This window comes from Bos indicus, chromosome X (assembly GCF_029378745.1).
Source record: "Bos indicus isolate NIAB-ARS_2022 breed Sahiwal x Tharparkar chromosome X, NIAB-ARS_B.indTharparkar_mat_pri_1.0, whole genome shotgun sequence".
Taxonomy (NCBI): domain Eukaryota; kingdom Metazoa; phylum Chordata; class Mammalia; order Artiodactyla; family Bovidae; genus Bos; species Bos indicus.
In genome coordinates, this window is record NC_091789.1 from 136,567,942 (window position 1) to 136,590,811 (window position 22,870).

The 22,870-nt window shown below is 44.4% G+C and overlaps 1 non-coding gene across 1 annotated transcript; it reads right to left on the reverse strand.

The window, feature by feature from the left end:
- Positions 1–13,161: 13,161 nt before the first annotated feature.
- Positions 13,162–13,268, reverse strand: LOC139181775 (U6 spliceosomal RNA). Its single transcript, XR_011565517.1, has one exon. It is a non-coding gene; the product is annotated as a U6 spliceosomal RNA (small nuclear RNA).
- Positions 13,269–22,870: the final 9,602 nt, after the last annotated feature.

Here is a 22,870-nt window from a genome sequence, read left to right on the forward strand (position 1 = left end):
GAACTATGCAGTGCATGGAATTCTCCAGGCCAGAATACTGGATTGGGTAGCTGTTCACTTCTCCAGGGGATCTTCCAGACCCAGGAATCGACCCAAGTCTCCTGCATGGAAGGTGGAAAAATCTCCTGGAAAACCCATTCAGGATTATGAGAACCTTACTGACCAAAGACCAATCAATCTTACTGAACAATCAACCTTATTTGCCCCCTGAGAAATCTGTATGCAGGTCAAGAAGCAACAGTTAGAACTGGACATTGAAAACCAGGCTGGTTCTAAAGCGGTAAAGGAGAACATCAAGGCTGTATATTGTCACCCTGCTTATTTAACTTATACACGGAGTACATCATGCAAAATGCCATGCTGGATGAAACACAAGCTGGAATCAACATTGCCCAGTGAAACACCAATAACCTCCGAAATGCAGATGACACCACCCTTACGACAGAAAGTGAAAAAGAACTAAAGAGCCTCTTGATGAATGTCAAAGATGAGAGTGAAAATCTTGACTTAAAACTCAAAATTCAGAAAACGAAGATCATGGCATTCAGTCCCATCACTGCATGGCAAATAGATGTGGAAACAATGGAAACAGTGACAGGCTTTACTTTCTTGTGCTCCAAAATCACAGAGGACGGTGACTTCAGCCATGAAAGGAAAAGACGCTTGCTACTTGGGGAAAAAAAAGCTATGACCAACCAAGGCAGCATGTTAAAAAGCAGAGATATTACTTTGCCGACAAAGGTCCGTCCAGTCAAAGATACCGTTTTTCCAGCAGTCATGTATGGATGTGAGAGTTGGACTGTAAGGGAAGCTGCCGGCCGAAACATTGATGCTTTTGGACTGTGGTCTTGGAGAAGACTCTTGAGAGTCCCTTGGACTGCAGGGAAATCCAAGCTGCCCATCCTAAAGGAAACCAATCCTGAATATTCATCGGAAGAACTGATGTTGCCACTGAAACTCCAATACTTTGGCCACCTGCCACAAAGAACTGACTTATTAGAACAGACCCTGATGGTGGGCAGGACTCAAGGAGAGAGGAGGAAGGAGACGACAGGAAATGAAAAGATTAGATAGCACGGTGGATTCGAAGGACATGAGTGTGACGAAGCTCTGAGAATGGGTGATAGACAGGGAAACCTGAACTGCTGCAGCCCGTGGGGTTACGAAATACTAGGACGCGACTGAGAGAGTCAAGCGAGTACTCCAAAGCCTAACCTCATGACTGCACGTGATAAACACACAGAAAACCCTTGCGTATAGGAACCCCAGAAAAAACCCTGCCTCCAAACTTTCGTTCCTCAAGGTCTGTTTTTGAACACAACAATGTTGGTCTTGAAAAAGACCTCCAAAAATTAGGTTTGACTTGCCCGTATTCTTCCCGTGGGCCTGACCAACCGAGTCTCAAGTACAAGACAAAAGACTCGGGGGGACCACGGGAAGAATGACTAACTCACTGGGCCTGTGCCCATAGAGATGAGGGAACACTCACTCCTAACACAGTGAGGCTGAGTTACATCAAGTGTAAGTCCAGGTCAAGAGTTTGCAGCAGATCACTTCACGGAAGTGGATGAAGGCTCATTCTTCGAAATACTACGTTTTAAAGAAATCTACAATAAATTGTAATAGTAAATTGAAACTACATTGCGCGCAGTGCATGCTGGGTATGCAAATGAATGCTGAGTAACCGCCGCCGAGATTCACGCCTTTCCCCACCCCAGCTCCCTTTGAAGCCAGCTACCATTCCCTTGTTCCCAGACCCCTCTCTCCATGTTTTCTCCTCCTCGACACTCTGAGTCTGATTTCTTTTGAATAACGATTTTCTTGACGGCTGAAGCTAATGATCAGATCAGATCAGATCAGATCAGTCGCTCAGTCGTGTCCGACTCTTTGCGACCCCAAGAATCGCAGCACGCCAGGCCTCCCTGTCCATCACCAACTCCCGGAGTTCACCCAGACTCACGTCCATCGAGTCAGTGATGCCATCCAGCCATCTCATCCTCTGTCGTCCCCTTCTCCTCCTGCCCCCAATCCCTCCCAGCATCAGAGTCTTTTCCAATGAGTCAACTCTTCGCATGAGGTGGCCAAAGTACTGGAGTTTCAGCTTTAGCATCATTCCTTCCAAAGAAATCCCAGGGCTGATCTCCTTCAGAATGGACTGGTTGGATCTCCTGGCAGTCCAAGGGACTCTCAACAGTCTTCTCCAACACCACAGTTCAAAAGCATCAATTCTTCGGCGCTCAGCCTTCTTCACAGTCCAACTCTCACATCCATACATGACCACAGGAAAAACCATAGCCTTGACTAGACGGACCTCTTTGCTGGCAAAGTAATGTCTCTGCTTTTCAATATGCTATCTAGGTTGGTCATAACTTTCCTTCCAAGGAGTAAGCGTCTTTTAATTTCATGGCTGCGGTCACCATCTGCAGTGATTTTGGAGCCCCCAAAAATAAAGTCTGACACTGTTTCCACTGTTTCCCCATCTATTTCCCATGAAGTGATGGGACCGGATGCCATGATCTTCGTTTTCTGAATGTTGAGCTTTAAGCCAACCTTTTCACTCTCCACTTTCACTTTCATCAAGAGGCTTTTGAGTTCCTCTTCACTATCTGCCATAAGGGTGGTGTCATCTGCATATCTGAGGTTATTGATATTTCTCCCGGCAATCTTGATTCCCGCTTGTGCTTCTTCCAGCCCAGCGTTTCTCACGATGTACTCTGCAATATACAGCCTTGATGTACTCCTTTTCCTATTTGGAACCAGTCTGTTGTTCCATGTCCAGTTCTAACTGTTGCTTCCTGACCTGCATACAAATTTCTCAAGAGGCAGATCAGGTGGTCTGGTATTCCCATCTCTTTCAGAATTTTCCACAGTTTATTGTGATCCACACAGTCAAAGGCTTTGGCAATGTGGTCCACTGGAGAAGGGAATGACAAACCACTTCAGTATTCTTGCCTTGAGAACCCCATGAACAGTATGAAAAGGCAAAATGATAGGACACTGAAAGAGAAACTCCCCAGGTCAGTAGGTGCCCAATATGCTACTGGAGATCAGTGGAGAAATGACTCCAGAAAGAATGAAGGGATGGAGCCAAAGCAAAAAGAATACCCAGCTGTAGATGTGACTGGTGATAGAAGCAAGGTCCGATGCTGTAAAGAGCAATACTGCATAGGAACCTGGAATGTCAGGTCCATGAATCAAGGCAAATTGGAAGTGGTCAAACAAAAAATGGCAAGAGTGAATGTCGACATTCTAGGAATCAGCGAACTGAAATGGAGTGGAATGGGTGAATTTAACTCAGATGACCATTATATCTACTACTGCGGGCAGGAATCCCTCAGAAGAAATGGAGTAGCCATCATGGTCAACAAAAGAGTCCGAAATGCAGTACTTGGATGCAATCTCAAAAACGACAGAATGATCTCTGTTCGTTTCCAAGGCAAGCCATTCAATATCACAGTAATCCAAGTCTATGCCCCAACCAGTAACGCTGAAGAAGCTGAAGTTGAACGGTTCTATGAAGACCTACAAGACCTTTTAGAACGAACAAACACCCCAAAAAGATGTCCTTTTCCTTATAGGGGACTGGAATGCAAAAGTAGGAAGTCAAGAAACACCTGAAGTAACAGGCAAATTTGGCCTTGGAATACGGAATGAAGCAGGGCAAAGACTAATAGAGTTTTGCCAAGAAAATGCACTGGTCATAACAAACACCCTCTTCCAACAACACAAGAGAAGCTAATGATATATGGGCTCAAATGCGGCACAGAGAAGGTTCACTATAATGTCGAATGAAATAGAGTGCCGAACCTACTCAGTCGTGCCCAGACTATTTGCGACCCCATGGACTGTAGCCCTCCAGGCTCCTCTGTCCATAGAATTCTCCAGGCAAGAATACTGCAGTGGGTAGCCATTCCCTTCTCCAGGAGATGCTTCCCAAGGATGGAACCTGGGTCTCCCTTATTGTCAGCAGACTCTTTACTGTCTAAGCCATCAGGGTGGCTGTAATCAGTAAAAAAAAAAAAAAAAAAAAAAAGCTGTATGCCAATATAGGAGGACCCGGTTTCATCCCTGGGTCGTGAAAATTGTGCTGAGCCTTATCTGACCAGCCTTCCTGTCTGTCACCAACACCCGTGCTTGCTCAAACTCATGTCCATTCAGTTGGTGATGCCATCTAATTGGTTTTATCAATGTTGTCCCTTTCTCCCCCTGCTTTCAATCTTTTCCCGGCACCAAAAAATCTGTTGGAAAACCCCATTCAGTGTTATGGGACTCTGACCAAATATTCCCATACAAGATGGCAGAGGAGAAGGACGTGCCCTCATTTTCTCCTGGGAGAAGTCCAAAATAACAACTCGGTGCTGAACAACCAAGAACAGGAGAATGTTGGATCCCACCAGAAAAGATACCCCACATCCAAGGGCAAAGGAGACACCCCAGCAAGGTGGTAGGAGGGGCGAAATTTAGTTTGGAATCAAATCCCATACCCATCAGTGACCCTTGGAGGGCCCAAACAAAGCCTTGTGCACAGCAGGACGCAGAGACCCCGCGGAGACTGAGCCAGAACCGTGTGTGAGTGTCTCCTGTGGAGGGACTGGGGGTCAGCAGTGGCCTGCCGCAGGGGCAGGGACTCTGGGTGCAGGAGCCCTGGTCACCCAGCCTGTGGCATAAGCCCTCTTGGAGGAGGTCGCCATTAGCCCCAACCATAGAGCCCCCAAGCAGACGAACCACAAAGTGCAGAACGATCATACCAAAGAAATTCTCGTGTTGTTAAGAAAGTTCTAGGACCCACAACAGATTTACCAACCTGGGGATCTGGCAAGGGAACTGAGAACCCCCAAGGAATTTGACTCTGGAGGCCAGTGGGATTTGATCACAGAACTTACACAGGACTGGGGAAACAGACTCTTGGAGGGCACAAACAAAACCTTGTGCGCACCAGGACCCGGGAGAAAGGAGCAGGGACCCCACAAGGGACGGACCCAGGCTTGCCCGTGGGTGTCTCTAGGAGTCCCCAGAGGAGGCGTGGGTCGGCAGTGTACTGCTGCTCGGTCGGGGGCACTGAGTGCAGCAGTGCCTGCCTGGGACCTTTGGAAGGAGGTGGCCATTATCTTCATTTCCTCCACATTAGTTGGGTCTCAGGTCAAACAACAGGGAGGAAAGGCAGCCCCGCCCATCAACAGAAAATTGGATTAAACATTTCCTGAGCATGGTCCCGCCCATCAGAACAAGACCCAGTTCCCCCCCACCCCCAAGTCAGTCTCTCCCAACAGGAAGCTTCCATAAGCCTCTTATAATGAAAACCAGTGTCACAGAAAGCTTGTCAAACTGATCGCATGGACCACATCCTTGTCTAACTCAATGAAACTAAGAGCCATGCCGTGTTGAGTTCAGTCGCTGAGTTGTGTCTGACTTTTTTTTCGACCCCATGGACTGCAGCACACCAGGGTCCCTGTTCATCACCAAGTCCTGGAACTAGCTCAAAGTCATGAACATCGAGGCGGTGACGCCATCCAACCATCTCATTCTCTGCTGTCCCCTTTTCCTCAAGCCTTCAATCTATCCCAGCATCAGGGTCTTCTCCACTGAGTCAGTTCTTCGCATCAGGTGGCCAAAGTAGGTAGCCAAATGTTGAGTCTTAAGCCAACTTTTTGACTCTCCTCTTTCACTTTCATCAAGAGGCTCTTTAGTTCTTCGCTTTCTGCCATAAGGGTGGTGTCATCTGCATATCTGAGGTTATTGATGTTTCTCCCGGTAATCTTGATTGCAGCCTGTGCTTCATCCAGCATGGCATTTCGCATGATGTAGTCTGCATAAAAGTTAAATAAGCAGGGTGACAACACGCAGCCCTGAGGTTCTCCTTTCCCGCTTTGGAACCAGTCTGTTGTTCCATGTCCGGTTCTAACCATTGCTTCTTGACCTACATACAGATTTCTCTGGGGGCACGTCAGGTTGATTGGTCAGTAAGATTGATTGGTCTTTGGTCAGTAAGGTTCTCATAATCCTGGATGGGTTTTTGGGAGATGTTTCTGGTGCTGGGAAAGATGGAAGACAGGAGGAGACAGGGACGACTTTGGGTGAAACGATTAGATAGCGTCACCGACTCGGTGGACATGAGTTTGAGCACACCCCGGGAGTTAGTGACGGATAGGAAAGCCAGTCGGACAGAACTGCGCAAATGAACTGGACAATTTTCACGACCCAGCGACAGATCCGGGCCCTCTTATTTTGGCAGTCACTTTTTTTTTTTTTTTAATATGGTGATTCGAGTCACCCTGATGGCCTAGACATATAAAGAGTCCGTTTACAAAGCGGGAGACCCAGATTCGCTCCTGGGGAAGCATCTCCTGGAGAAGGGAATGGCTACCCACTGCAGTATTCTTGCCTGGAGAATTCCATGGACAGAGGAGCCTGGAGGGCTACAGTCCATGGGGTCGCAAATAGTCTGAGCACGACTGAGTGCGTTCGGCGCTCTATTTCATTCGACATTACAGTGAACCTTCTCTGTGTCAAATCCAGCGCCCCTATATCATTATCTTAAGCCGTTAAGAAAAGCCTTATTCAAACGAAATCAGACCCAGAGTGTCCAGGAGGAGAAAACATGGAGTCAGGGACCTGGGAAAAAGGGACTGGAAGCTGGCTTCATGGGAGCTGGGGCGGGGAGAGGCGTGAAGCTCGGGGGTGGGGCCTCAGCCTTCATTTGCATAACCAGCATGCACTGCGCGAAATGTAGTTTCTATTTATTATTTCAATTATCATAATTTTATTTAAAACATAGTATTTCGAAGAATGAGCCTTTGTCCACTTCCGTGAAAAGATCTGCAAACTCTTGACCCGGACTTACCCTTGATGGTCCTCACCCTCACGGTGTTAGGAGTGACCGTTACCTAATTAGTATGTTCACGGGCTCTGTGGCACGTTTAGTTTCATCTTTACTTTTGCCTGGCGTGAATTCTTGGGGTTTTATTGAGGATTCTACCGGGTAGGTCCAAGTAAGGATAACAGGAGTTCTGCCGATTTTTTTTGGAGGCCTCGTGGTATTACACAAGGCTAATATAGTTGCGTGAAAAAATAGAATTTAGAAACTGACGCCGTTTTCCTACAGCTGTGGTAGTTAACAGTTTTATGTGTGTTTATCTGTTGTTACTGCAGCTAAGTCGCTTTAGTCGTGTCTGACTCTGTGCGACCCCATAGACGGCAGCCCACCAGGCACCGCCGTCCCTGGGATTCTCCAGGCAAGAATACTGGAGTGGGTTGCCATTTTTTTCTCCAATACAGAGGGAAGTCGCTCAGTTGTGTCCGACTCTTAGCAACTTCATGGACTGCAGCCTATCAGGCTCCTCCGTCTGTGGGATTTTCCAGGCAAGAGTACTGGAGTGGGGTGCCATTGCCTTCTCCGGTGTTTATCTAGGGAAGCCATATTCTTGATTTTTAGTCAGTAACATTTTAATAATGCTGAATGGGTTTTCCTCGAGATTTTTTGTTTTTTCATTCTGGGAAAGATTGAAGACAGGAGGAGAAAGGGACGACGTTGACTCATTATAGGGCACTCACTTTCTCGGTGGACATGCGTTTGAACAAGCCCCAGGAGAGCTGTGTGGAGATGACTGAGTGAAGGAACTGGACAATTTTTACGACCCAGGGATGGAACCAGTTCCTCCTATATTGGTAGACAGCTTTTTTTTTTTTTTTTTTTTTAGTGATTAGAGTCACCCTGGTGGCTTAGATAGTGGAGAGTCTGCTTACAATGTGGGAAATGGAGGCTCGCTCCTGGGGAAGAATCTCCTGGAGAAGCTACCCACTTGGGTATGGCTACCAGGGAATGGCTACCCACTGCAGTATTCTTGCCTGGAGAAGTCCATGGACAGAGGAGCCTGGAGGGCTACAGTCCATGGGGTCGCAAGTAGTTTGGCACGACTGTGCACTCAGGGCACTCTGTTTCATTTGACATTATAGTGAACCTTCTCTGTGTCAAATTCAGCACTCCCATATCATTTTCTTAAGCCATCGAGAAAATCCTTTATTCGAAAGAAATCAGACGCAGAGCGTCAAGGAGAAGACATGGAGTCAGGGGCCTGGCATCAAGGGACTGGAGGCAGGCTTCGCGGGAGCTGGGGTGGCAAAGGCGCGAATCTCAGGGGTAGGAGCTCAGCGTTTATTCGCATAACCAGAATGCACTGCACACAATATGTTCAATTTATTATTTGAATTTATCATAGATTTCCTTTAAACATACTATTTCAAAGAATGAGCCTTCGTCCACTAATGTGAAGAGATCTGCTACAACCTCTTCACCGGGACTTACCCTTTTTTTGCTTCTCATCCTCAGTGTATTAGGTGTGAGCTTCCCCTCACCGGCTTCCCCTCGTGGGCTTCCCTCGTGGTGCAGAAGTTAAAGCGTCTGCCTCCAATGTGGGGAAACCCGGGTTCGATCCCTGGGCTGGGAAGATCCCTTGGGAGAAGGAAATGGCAACCCACTCCAGTATTCTTGCCTGAAGAATCCCATGCACGGAGGAGCTTAGTAACTGGCTACAGTCCATGGGGTCGAAGAGTCGGACACGACTGAGTGACTTCACTTTCACTTTCGCTTTTCCCCTCATCAGTACGTGCCCAGGCACAGTCCGGTATCCGTCCTCCATTTCTTGCTGTTGCTTGAGCTTCAAGTCTAGTATTGCCGTGCAGACTAAGTCAAGTAGGACCAAGAAAGAAAGAAATTTTACATTAGCCAATGGTTTTAGGAGGTCTTATGAGCTTAAACAAGACTGATATTCTTGTGTAGAAAAGTAGAACTTGGAAAATAAGTGATTTCGGGCGGCTTTTTAGATTCTTGAAGCTTTCTGTGTTTACCATTTTAGATTGCGGGTTTGGTCTTTGGTGAGTTGAAAGTTGCTTAGTCGTGTCCGACTTTTTGTGACCCCATGTACTATGCAGTCCATGGAATTTTCCAGACCAGAATACCGGAGTGGTTAGCCTTCCCCTTTTGCTAGGGTCTTCCCAACCCAGGGATGGAACCCAGGTCTCCCGGTGGATGGAACCCGGGCCTCGGATATTGGCAGATAGGTGTTTTTTTTTTTTTTTTTTTTTCTTTTGCTGATTAGAGTTACCCTGATGACTTTAGAGAGCCTGCTTTCAATATGGTAGACCCAGGCTCAGTTCCTGGGGAAGGTTCTCCTGGAGAAGGGAATGGTTACCCACTGTAGTATTCTTGCCTGGGGAATCCCATGGACAGAGGAGCCAGACAGGCTCTGGTCAGACACGACTGAGTGACTTTCACAGAGAGAGCCACCTGGGAAAAGGAAGACTCTTTTTAGGCGATCCCACGTTTCTGTCGCAGGTGTAATTGTCTTTTGGGCTGTGCTTTGTTTTCTGTAATGTCAGTCACTCAGTCCTGTGGGACCGTTAGCCAACCTATGGACTGTAACCTGCCAGTCTCCTCTGTCCGTGGAATTCTCCAGGCCAGAATACTGCAGTGAGTTTCCATTCCCTTCTCCAGGGACTCTTCCTGACCCAGAGATGGAACCCGAGTCTCCTGAATTGCAGGCAAATTGTTTACCATGTGAGCCACCATTTTGTGACTACTGGAATTAATGGTAGTCAACTTTCATATTTGCATTATTCATATAGGTTCGTTTTCTTGGTTCACAAACTTATGGAGGTAGTTAGTAAACCTATGTAGGTAGATGTGTTCATTCTGTTCTCACCCTTCCCACCCCAGGATGTAATATTTGTAAAAATCCATAGAACGTCTCAGGCTCTACTGGTAGCTCAGCTCGTAAAAAATCCACCTTCCCTGCAGGAGACCTGGGTTCGATTCCTGGGTCGGGAAGATCCCGTGGAGAAGAGAACAGCTACCCATTCCAGTGTTCTGGCCTGGAGAATTCCATGCAGTGTATAGTTCATGGGAGTCATTTTAGACTCCCTATGAGAATTGCTGATCAACGTGTATATTTAACTTTTCATTTATGTAATGCCAACTTTTGCTTTTTCTCCAAAGACTGTACCGGTGCGCACTCAACGGCACTGTATCAACATTTCGCTGTTTCACATGCCCAGCACTCTTGTTGTTTTCGGGATTTTAGAATTTGTGAGCGTCTGGGACGTGTGCAATCCATCATTTAAAGTATTTGCATATAATTTCACTGTTTGGAGGAGCCATCACTTGTTCAAATCAAAATTCTGGTGTAGGGCACGTAGATAGTTTCCAATTTTTCTATTTTATACTCGAAGCAGTGGTTGTCCAATTACTTCCTCAAGACAAATTCCAAGAGTGAAAATGCTGGACTAAATGTTCCACACGTTGAAATTTTTGATCCATATTACCCACCTGTCACCTGGAAAGATTTTACGATTTTACATTCTTATCTGCAGTATTTGCATATCTTTTACTCCCAAATGCGTTTCAAAAACAACATATATATATATATATATATATATATATATATGCTTTGTATATACTTAATATTTTCATTTGTTTTAAAAAATAAATTTATGTATTTTTAAAATTTACTTTTTAATTGAAGGATAATTGCTTACAGAATTTAATTTTAAAGTCCAAGTGACACAAGGCTCTCAGAAGAGCAAAACCCAGGATTTCTTTTCCCCATCCCAGTTCCCACTTCCCAGAAACAACCATTTTAAATCCTTAGCAGTTTCATCTGTTTGCTTCTATAACTCATAGTATGCTTACACGGCTCTTTCTTCGTTTTGTTCTAAACTGTAGCAGACAGGCTGGATGCCCACTCGGATATCAATTTTTCCTCAACCTTCACAGATAGCTTAGAATTCCTGAGCCTTTCCAGGGTTCTGAAGCATTAAAGAGTCCTTGTCCCCACTTGGCTGCTGTTACCTGTTCTCCTGTTTTGTCAATAAGAACGTATCTTTTCTTTTGATTCCTTTACTGTCATTTAGTGGGGTTTTGTGGACAGAGTAGAGATAAATGGATATATTTAATCTGCCATATTCAACCTGAAATCTGAAGATACTGTAGATTTTATTATCATTATTATTATTATTCGGCCGCACTACAGGGTTTGGGAGACCTTAGTTCCCCATTCAGGGATTGAGCCTCTGCCCCTGCAGTGGAGTCCCAACTACTGCACCATCAGGGAATTCCCGTTACTTTTAGAAAATGTTTTAAAACTTTGAAAACAAGTAGAGTAGTATCTATGCTAGAAAGGCCTCTCTGAAAATCGGTAACACTTGGGACACGGATGGACCTTAAGAAACATGGAATCAGCTGAGCGCCCCCTACTGGAATATCTTGCCCAAAGAAGTCTGACCTTCCGTGGGGCCTCTTTGTTCATTCTTGATTACATTCGTGGCGGTCCACCAAAGGAGTCGGACAGTTTCTAAAAATCCTATGCCCAGGACTCCACCCTGGGCCAATTAAATTTTTCTCTCTGTGCGTGGGGATTGGGCATCAGCATTTTTAAAGCTCTTAAGTGGTTCTGGAGTGCAGAGTCACTGTTCTTGGCTAAGTAGCTCACTGGTTTAGCCGGTTTATAACAGCATGGTAATATTTGGACTGGAATCCGTCCCGTGTCCTTGTTATGCAGTTACTTTTGTGTGTTGTCTAGATTCTGAATAGTGTCTATTTTCATGCTTTAATTTCATAAGCATGTCTTCTGTTAATCTGAGTAATGAAGCACACAGTGGCATTAACATAGTATTTTCATGCCACACTCATTTGGCAGAGGCATAGGATTCAGCTCAGTCCTCACATCACATTTATACTCTGCAGGAAGTCGCCATGACAGAGTGAAAACTGTCCAGTGATGTGGCCATTTTGCTGTATCTGGATTTTTGCATTGCTGGAGTGCAGTAATGGAGGAGAATAGTATGGTCTTAATGACTATTATTGTGTTTATAATGTGGATACTTGAGGCATAGTCACCAAAACCCTCCATTATTATGAATTGATCCAATGTCTATATGGGGTCGCAAGGAGTGGGACACGACTGAGCACACACGGATGCACTATATTAGCCTCCCGTCCACCTACCCCCAGCCGCTCTCAAGGCGTTGTTGAGAACAGGCTTAATTCTTAGAAGGGCTGGTTATTCTTGCTGAGTTTTAGCTTTAGCCTGCAAAATGTATCGTCATTGCTCATCATGGTTATCAGAAAAGAACAAGATGGGTCAATATATATCATCACAACTGGAGGAGGGGGAAATCCTACAACAGATTTAAAGGACCATGTGGAGGGAATTCTCTGGTGGTTAGGGTTCCATGCTTTCATTGCCAAGAGAACAGGTTCAGTCCCTGCTGGGGGACTAAGATCCTACAAGCTGAGTGAAGTGACCCCCCACACAAAAAAATAGTGACTGGGTTGCAGTGATCTTTTATAATGAAGGACAGGTTACTGAATTTGAGAAGTCTACAGTGAAAGTAAAATGTGTTCTTAAAACTCAAGGCTATCTCAGGGCAGTTGCAATTCTAACAGGAGCTGACAGGGTCCTCTATACCAGAAGAGAATTTTTAGTTTTCAGGAAAAATGGTAACATTTAAACCGTAAAGAAATCAGGATACACTGAATAAATGCTATAAAATATTGTAGTTTAACAACTGAAATCATAAATGGCTTTATCTAAACAAATCCCTCAGTGTGAAGATCACATAATCTTCACACATCACAAAAGTGATTTGTGAGAAATGCATAACTGCATGAAATTAAAGCTTCATGAATATACATGTCATCTGCCATGACTTACTAGTCTTCCAAGCATCTTTGGGGGCACTTTAACATGCATTTTGTAGTTTTATTTTCTTCTTATCAACATAGTTGGATACTTTCATGAACTAATCATTCATTAAAATAGTCTGTCTTCTTCCAATGAAAATAATTAATTACATTAACTATATCAAAATTTCTACCACATATTTTTTAAAACTCAAAAATAAATCATTAAAATTGAATCCACCTGAGTTCAGGGTTGAAAGATGTGTATCTTTACTTTGAAATGGTAGGAAAATCTACCAGAAAGAGCAACCTAGCAAATAACTATAGAAGCACATGCAGTGCTTTAGCACATACCTAAAGCAGTCAAGAAGGCAAGTAAAAAATTGTAAGTTGCATGTAATCTTAAATTTTCTTTCGGTAAACTTTAAAAATATTCTGTGAATCCTGTTCGTAATATTATTTTTTTTTTAATGCTCAAAACTATAAGAAATATGGAACACTTCTCCGAATTTGTGTGTCATCCTTGCGAGGGGCCATGCTAATCTCTGTATCATTCAGGTTTTAGTATATGTGCTATTGAAGCTTCTAGCACTGTAACATTATTTTGATTGTGCAAAACCATCTTGGTTATAACGGGGCATCTGAAAGCACCATGAGGACAAATACCTGCTTTATCTCCTAAAAGATAAGCTTTTTTAATTTTCAGATATGACACATTGAGACTTGTCACTTTGTGTAAGTTAGCACTTCTGCGTATAGGAGATTCTGCCACTGTGACGAGTGCATGGTAGCAGCATACAACCTCCTGAGATTGGCAAGGTCATCTGAGGACTTGACTTGCTGCTGCTGCTAAGTCACTTCAGTCGTGTCCAACTCTGTGCGACCCCACAGACGGCAGTCCACCAGGCTCCCCCGTCCCTGAGGACTTGACTTACTTGCCATCAACTGCTGTAATCGCAAAATACACGGATATTGTTAATTCTTGTGTGATATTGACTCCGTGCACCTAAAATAGGCTTTAAAGACAGTATGGTTTGATGCTCTATTTACCTTTTAAATGATTTTTGTTATTTAGGTTTATTTGCATAAACACATCATCCAGCCTTCAGGGTGGGCACATCAGCCCTTAGATGCCACCCAAGAACCTCAGAGAAAGCTCATGAACATGAAATGTGGTTCTCAGAAAGCCTTGCTTCTGTGCTTGGTAGAGTGCACACTCTGAAATGTGCTGTGAGAAATATCTGATTCAGCAGGATTATTCATTGTCCCCCTGGGAAGTTGGATCCTCTTAATTTGGGCCTGTGGCAATGGGAGTGGGCAACGGTGACAACTGGAGGCACTTGCAACTAGAAAGTCAGTGTCAGCTGAGGATGCTACAGGAAGAGTAAAAAGCACCAGAAAGTTCTATAGCCCTGAGCGCATCAGTGCATTGGTGCAGCGCCGTCAACTCCTGCATGCTCGCTCAGTCATATCCTACTCTGCCACCCCACGGACTATAGCCCACCAGGCTCCTCTGTCCATGGAATTTCCCAGGCAAGAACACTGGAGTGGGTTGCCAGTTCCTTCTCTCAGCTCGTGAGGTCCATTCTAATCCCCAGGGGTCTTGGTACCATGCAAGACGCTGAGCCAGCAGGTCTGGGGTGGGGGAGCGGCCTGAGACCCTGCATATCTAACCCCTTAATTCTGTTTCCTCTTATGAAGCTCCTTTTCGTGAAGCTCATGTATTTTGATGCACAGTATAACTTGTTGGCTGATCCCCAAGCACGTAATAAATACTGAAAATCTCCCCATCAAACAGGTTAAAATTATTTTGCCCTTTAAAAGAATAATATTTCAGGGAATTCCCTGATGACCTAGTGGTTACGATTCTGGGCTTTCACTGCTGTGGCCCCAAGTTCAATCGCTGGTCAGGGAAGTGAGATCCTGAAAGCCCCACAGTGCAGCCAAAAAAAGAAAAAAAAAAAAAAAGAATAACACTTCAGTTACCTGTGTAATTTACAAAAGCAGAACATTTCACCCACAGATGGATCCATAAAACTGTAACCTAACTGTATTTTTATGCTGTGTATAGGAGCTCCAGTGGTGCAATCAGTTAGTGTACTTATACGCTGTATATAAAATCTTATTTTATCCTTTTATTTTAACAGGGTAACGTACAATTAAGCATTAAGACTGTCATGTAAAACTAATAGCAACAACTGTAACATTTCTATTTTCATTTTAGGTTTTTAATTTTTTAAGATATTATTTATTTTTTTATGACTGCACTGGATCTTTGTTGCTGCACAGGTTTTTAAAAATTTGTTTTAATTGGAGGATAATTACTCTACAATATTGTGGTGGTTTCTGCCATACATCAACATGAATGAGCCATAGGTATACATGTGTCCCCCCAATCCTGAACACCCCTCCCTCCCCCCCATCCCCCTAGGTTGTCCCAGAGCACCTGCTTTGGATGCCCTTCTTCATACATCAAACTCCCACTGGCTATCTATTTTACATATGGCAATGTATCTGTCTCAATGCTGTTCTTTCAAATCATTCCACCCTCTCCTTCTCCCACTGAGTCCAAAAGTCTGTTCTTTACTTCTGTGTCTCGTTTGCTGCCCTGTATGTAGGATCCAGGTGGTGTTAGTGGTAAAGAATCTGCCTGCCAAGGCAGGAGACATAGGAGATACAAGTATGATCCCTGGGTCAGGAAGCTCCCCTGGAGGAGGGGATGGCAATGCACTCCAGTATTCTTGCCTGGAGAATCCCATGGACAGAGGAGCCTGGCAGGCTACTGTCCCTAGGGTCACACAGAGACGGATACAACTGAAGCTACTTAGCCTGCATGCTCCTTTGCTGCCCTGCACATCAGATTGTAGGTACCATCTTTCTAGAGTCCATCAGTTCAATTCAGTTCAGTTGCTCAGTCATGTCTGACTCTTTGCAACCCCATGAACTGCAGCACTCCAGGCCTCCCTGTCCATCACCAACTCCCGGAGTTCACTCAAACTCACGTCCATCGAGTCGGTGATGCCATCCAGCCATCTCATCCTCTGTCGTCCCCTTCTCCTCCTGCCCCCAATCCCCCCCAGCATCAGAGTCTTTTCCAATGAGTCAACTCTTCGCATGAGGTGGCCAAAGTATTGGAGTTTCAGCTTTAGCATCAGTCCTTCCAGTGAACACCCAGGACTGATCTTTAGGATGGACTGGTTGGATCTCCTTGCTGTCCAAGGGACTCTCAAGAGTCTTCTCCAACACCACAGTTCAAAAGCATCAATTCTTCAGTGCTCAGCTTTCTTCACAGTCCAACTCTCACATCCATACATGACCACTGGAAAAACCATAGCCTTGACTAGATGGACCTTTGTTGGCAAAGTAATGTCTCTCCTTTTGAATATGCTATCTAGGTTGGTCATAACTTTTCTTCGAAGGAGTAAGCGTCTTTTAATTTCATGGCTGCAATCACCATCTGCAGTGATTTTGGAGCCCCAAAAAATAAAGTCTGACACTGTTTCCTCTGTTTCCCCATCTATTTCCCATGGAGTCCATATATATACGTTAATATATAGCATTTGTCTTTCTTTCCTACTTCACTCTGTATAATAGGCTCTGAGTTCATCCATCTCATTAGAACTGACTCAAATGCTCCTTTATATAAATGAGTAATATTCCATTGTGTATATGTACCACAGCTTCCTTATCCATTCCTCTGCCCATGGACATGTAGGTTGCTTCCATGTCCTAGCTATTGTAAACAGTGCTGCAGTGAACATTGGGGTACATGTGTCTTTTTCAATTCTGTTTTCTTCAGGGTATATGCCCAGTAGTGGGATTCCTGGGTTGTTCAGTTCAGTTCAGTCACTCAGTCGTGTCTGACTCTTTGCAACCCCATGAATTGCAGCACACCAGGCCTCCCTGTCCATCACCAACTCCCAGAGTCTACCCAAACTCATGTCCATCAAGTTGGTGATGCCCTCCAACCATCTCATCCTCTGTTGTCCCCTTCTCCTCCTGCCCCCAATCCTTCCCAGCATTAGGGTCTTTTCCAATGAGTCAACTCTTTGCATGAGGTGGCCAAAGTATTAAAGTTTCAGCTTCAGCATCAGTCATTCCAATGAACACGCAGGACTGATCTCCTTTAGGATGGACTGGTTCGATCTCCTTGCAGTCCAAGGGACTCTCAAGAGTCTTCTCCAACACCACAGTTCAAAAGCATCAATTCTTCGGCGCTCAGCTTTCTTCACCATCCAACTCTCACATCCATACATGACTACTGGGAAAACCATAGCCTTGACTAGATGGACCTTTGTTGGCAAAGTAATGTCTCTGCTTTTTAATATGCTATCCAAGTTGGTCATAACTTTCCTTCCAAGGAGTAAGCGTCTTTTAATTTCATGGCTGCAGTCACCATCTGCAGTGATTTTGGAGCCCCAAAAAATAAAGTCTGACACTATTTCCACTGTTTCCCCATCTATTTGCCATGAAGTGATGGGACCAGAAGCACAAGCTGGAATCAAGATTGCCGGGAGAAATATCAATAACCTCAGATATGCAAACGACACCACCCTTATGGCAGAAAGTGAAGAGGAACTAAAAAGCCTCTTGATGAAAGTGAAGAGGAGAGTGAAAAAGTTGGCTTAAAGCTCAACACTCAGACAACTAAGATCATGGCATCTGGTCCTGGGTTGTATGGTAGTTTTATTCCTAGTTTTCTAAGGAATCTCCATACTGTTCTCCATAGTGGTTGTATCAGTTTGCATTCCCTCCAACAGTGCAAGAGGGTTCCCCCTTCTTCACACCCTATCCAGCATTCATTGTTAGTAGACTTTTTGATGATGGCCATTCTGACTGATGTGAGATGATACCTCATGTTGGCTTTGAGTTGCATTTCTCTAATAATGAGCAATGTTGAGCATCTCTTCATGTGTTTATTAGCCATCTGTAGGTCTTCCCTTGGAGAAATGTCTGTTTAGGTCTTCTGCCCACTGTTTGATTGGGTTGTTCATTTTTCTGGTATTGAGCTGCATGAACTGCTTGTATATTTTGGAGATTGTCAGTTGTTTTGTTTGCTACTGTTTCCTCCCATTCTGAGGGCTGTTCTCTCACTTGCTTAGTTTCCTTCGTTGTGCAAAGCGCTTTCAAGTTCAGCCAGTTCCCATTTGTTCACCTTGTTTTTACTTCCGTTACTCTGGGAGGTGGATCATAGAAGACCTTGCTGTGATTTATGTCGGAGAGCGCCCTGCGCAGGCTTTCTTGAAGTGCAGCTCTCTGGTTGCAGACTCCTCATTGTGGTGCTCCTCTTGTTGCACAGCATGGGCTCTAGGGCATGGGCTCAGTAGTTGTGGCTCAGGGGCTTAGTTGGTCCGCAGCATGTGGGGTCTTCTCGGATCAGGGATCAAACCTGTCTCCTGCATTGGCAGGTGGATTCTTTACCACTGAGCCACCGTGGAAGCCCCAGGTTTTAAACTTTCTCTGAAACCTTTCCTTTTTTATGTTTATTCAACATTCGTCAATACGAATTTTAGTGCATATACTACGAGCCAACTACTGTCATATTCTGACCTGCTTATATCTAGGATTTTTAACTACTTAAAAACATTTAACATTTGTTTCCCTACAGCAAACTCTATATTCTTAAAATTTTTTCACAGGATTGCCTCAAAAGTTGCCAGATACCACCTCTGAGTAATCAGCAATTGCAGACCCACAAGTGGAAGTCTCTTGATAATGGTGTCAGTGGTTTCATCTAATACAACCCAAGTGATTCTAGCTGAGGAAGTCTGGCTTCTTTGCGGGAGCACATCCCAAACTACAAACCTAAACACCTAATTCTCGTTGACTATATCTCCCAGAGGACTATAGACTATAATTTTTATAAACTGGATGCCATGATCTTTGTTTTCTGAATGTTGCACTTTAAGCCAAATTTTTCACTCTCCTCTTTCACTTTCATCAAGAGGCTCTTTAGTTCTTCTTCACTTTCTGCTTGAGGGTGGTGTCATCTGCATATCTGAGGTTATTGATATTTCTCCTGGCAATCTTGATTCCAGCTTGTGCTTTCTCCAGCCCAGCATTTCTCATGATGTACTCTGCATATAAGTTAAATAAACAGGATGACAATATACAGCCTTGACGTACTCCTTTTCCTATTTGGAACCAGTCTGTTGTTCCATGTCCAGTTCTAACTGTTGCTTCCTGACCTGCATATAGGTTTCTCAAGAGGCAGGTCAGGTGGTCTGGTATTCCCATCTCTTTCAGAATTTTCCACAGTTTATTGTGATCCACACAGTCAAAGGCTTTGGCATAGTCAATAAAGCAGAAATAGATGTTTTTCTGGAACTCTCTTGCTTTTTCCATGATCCAATGGATGTTGGCAATTTGATCTCTGGTTTCTCTGCCTTTTCTAAAACTAGCTTTAAAAGTTGGCTTAAAACTCAAAATTCAGAAAACGAAGATCATGGCATTTGGTCCCATCACTTCATGGCAAATAGATGGGGAAACAGTGACAGACTTTACTTTCTCAGGCTCCAAAATCACTGAGGACAGTGACTTCAGCCATGAAATTAAAAGACACTTGCTCCTTGGAAGAAAATCTATGACCAACCTAGACAACATATTAAAAGGCAGAGATATTACTTTGCCAACAAAGGTCCGTCTAGTCAAAGCTACAGTTTTTCCAATAGTCGTGTATGGATGTGAGAGTTGGACTATAATGAAAGCTGAGTGCCGAAGAATTGATGCTTTTGAACTGTTGTTGGAGAAGACTCTTGAGAATCCCTTGGACTGCAAGGAGATCCAACCAGTCCATCCTAAAGGAAATCAGTCCTGAATATTCATTGGAAGGACTGATGCTGAAGCTGAGGCTCCAATACTTTGACCACCTGAAAAAGAACTGACTCATTTGAAAAGACCCTGTTGCTGGGACAGATCGAAGGCGGGAGGAGATGGGGATGACAGAGGATGAGATGATTGGATGGCATCACCAACTCAATAGACATGTGTTTGTATAGACTCCAGGAGCTGGTGATGGACAGGGAGGCCTGGCCTGCTGCAGTCCATGGGGTTGCAAAGTATCAGACTCGACCGAACAACTGAACTAAACTGAAATGATAATTGGTTAACTAAGTCAGATGATCTGGGGTATAGAGGGCTATACCTAATGATACTTATTGACTAAATTCTTACTTATGATCTTACTAATAGTTGCTAGCTATATTATTTTCTATGTCACTTGTTTCAGAAGATTATTTCTTATGTTACCAAATGTGTAGCTGAGCCTGTGATAAAATGCTGATATGCAATTCCATATGACATCAATGATTGTAATAATGTAACTCTAGATATGGGAAGAAGCAACAAGAGGGAATATTTTCCTGGAGCAAGAGGCTAGTAAGATAGGTATGGTCCAGAGACTTTTGCTATTCGCAAGGCCTGGTCTAGTAACAGCACACTGAGTGGCCTATCAGTGGAATCTTCGCTAGACCTGGGAATAAGCCTTCCCAGCACCACAGGTCACAATGGCCATGAAATGCCCCCAAAGTATGGTCAAATATGTGGCTATGAAGGGGCCCTGCTGACTGGAAATTGGCATTTGTCAGCTGCCTCTACAAAGACTAAATAATGACCATTGCAATCTGCTGATCTTCAACATCCCCTGAAAGGAGTGCAAGGGTGGAGATCAGAAATAAGGCACTCTGTGCTCTGGGGAAAACCCAGAAGAACAGGCATTCAGATAGTCAGATGTTTTTAGGTAAAGATTTTTATAAGTCCAAATTCTTGCATCTTCTCATCCTTAGAGAAACACTAACATCATGAACCAATGTTTGGTCCTAATTCTCCTGGCTAGCCCCTCAGCAGCTTTTCTACTATTAATCTTTGGGCCATATTCCTTTAAGTTTCTTGTTAAGTTTGCTTTTTCTAGAATACAACAAATCTCCAAGTGGTAGTATGACAAGAATATCCTCTGGCCAACATCCAGAAAATGCTGAAACAAGCTGCCTTATCATTCCATGGACTCTTTTCTCCCTCTGTAAATGCACTCTGACAGAGAGCAGACAAAGGAACAAAGGTTTCCCCGAGCCCAACGATGCCCCTGTACAGCCTGAAGAAGCCAGATTGGTCATTGCCCCTTTTCCCTTGAGACTGGGTTCCCAAGTACCTGAGAAGGGAAATAGGTAGATAGTCAGACATGAGCAGGGTATCAAAAGGGTCCAAAGAAAAGTGAAAGTCGCTCAGTCGTGTCTAACTCTTTGCAACCCCATGGACTATACAGTCCATGGAATTCTCCAGGCCAGAATACTGGAGTGGGTATCCTTTCCCTTCTCCAGGGGATGTTCCCAACAGCCCTAAAAATAGAGGGAGGAATGTGGTGTCCCAAGGATGAAAGAACAGGGAAAAAAAAAAAAAAAAAACAAGGAGGGCCTTGGAATGCAGGAATGGAAAAAAACAGACCCTTATTGTCCTTCCCACTCCCCCTCCATGTTGTAGCTATTAACGAATTTCAAGTCCTCCTGAGCAGTATAACCTGTCTCCCCTCTTACCCCATAGGAAGAAGGTATTTGCCTTTCTCTTCCCACACCCAGTATACGTGCCTCATCCAATCAGCAAATGACCCACAAGACCACTATCCTGCTCCATGTACCCTGGATATAAAAATGGAGCAAGGATTCCCATTCAACATCAGTTGTCTCTTGAGCCAGCCCACTGTTCTAATGGCATCTCCCACTGTAATAAACTATTCTCCTCTCATGCTGCCTCATGTCTGGAAATTCTTTTCCAACCTGCACACAGACCATGACAGGAAAGATTGAGGGCATGAGGAGAAGGGGACAACAGAGGATGAGATGGTTGGATGGCATCATTGTGTGGAATGAAAATATCTCCTGCCATATTAACAAACAAGAAATGTCACAGCCATCAGCAATTTCTGGCCTCCCAATGTGAATGAGGGCTCCCTAAACAGCGATCCAGTGGCTGCTGCCATTCCCCATCGTGCTTGCTGAGGAGCTGGGGGAGTGCAAGAAGCAAGGTGAACAGAGACAGGATTGGCCCCGATAGCTGAGGTGCCTATGAAAGGAATGAACTCATCGAGCCCAGAGGCTTGATCTTCCCATACACAGAATGCTAAATTTCTTAACTTGATACCTGATCTTTGATGTTCAGACTGTTTGCTCCCTTTGTTGCTAACTTGTATATAGCCTAACTTCCTCTCCTGCCTCCTTAAAGCAGTTTTCTCAGAGCTACTGAGATGCTGTCTCCTGGGCTGAGAATCCTAAACATTCCCACCAAATAAAATAACTCTATTTTCAGGTTGTGACTATATTTTTAGTTGAGTGGACATGGGTTTGAGCAAACTCCAGGAGACAGTAAAGGACAGGAAAGCCTGATGTGCTGTAATCTATTGGGTTGCAAAGAGTTGGGACACAACAGAGCAACTGAACAACAATTTGAGGTGCTGTCTCCTGTGCTGCCTCAAATAAAACTTAACTCACAACTCTCTTTTATTTTTTTAAGTCGACAGGGCATAGAGAAATTGGGGAATATTTATGAGATGTTTTGACAGTTCTGGTTTAAGGCTGGTCTTTTGTTCCGGGGGCTTGATGAGGATTAAGGATCAGAACTTGGTGTGATATGATAAGTGTAGTTTAGGCTGCTGCTGCTAAGTCACTTCAGTCGTGTCCGACTCTGTGCGACCCCACAGACAGCAGCCCACCAGGCTCCCCCGTCCCTGGGATTCTCCAGGCAAGAACACTGGAGTGGGTTGCCATTGCCTTCTCCAATGGATGAAAGTGAAAAGTGAAAGTGAAGTCGCTCAGTCGTGTCCGACTCTTTGAGACCCCATGGACTGCAGCTCACCAGGCTCCTCAGCCCATGGGATTTTCCAGGCAAGAGTACTGGAGTGGGGTGCCATTGCCTTCTCCTAGTTTAAGCTAGAAGGACACAATGAAGTGTTTCCATCAAGTCTTAGAAAACAAAGAGCTGTTTGATGCTATCTATCGACATGTTGGTTAGTCTGACTGAACAGAACAATAAAGGTATTTACATTTTTATCTTTCTAGGCAAGAGTTCCTGGGAGAGTTAAGTCATCCTGATAAAGACATCCAAATAGTAAAGGCATGTTAATATAGGTAGTAAACTGTATAGGAATAAGGGTTTCATTCTGAACCACAACCTCTGAATTGGGTTTCAGAGCCTATTTTGGTGATT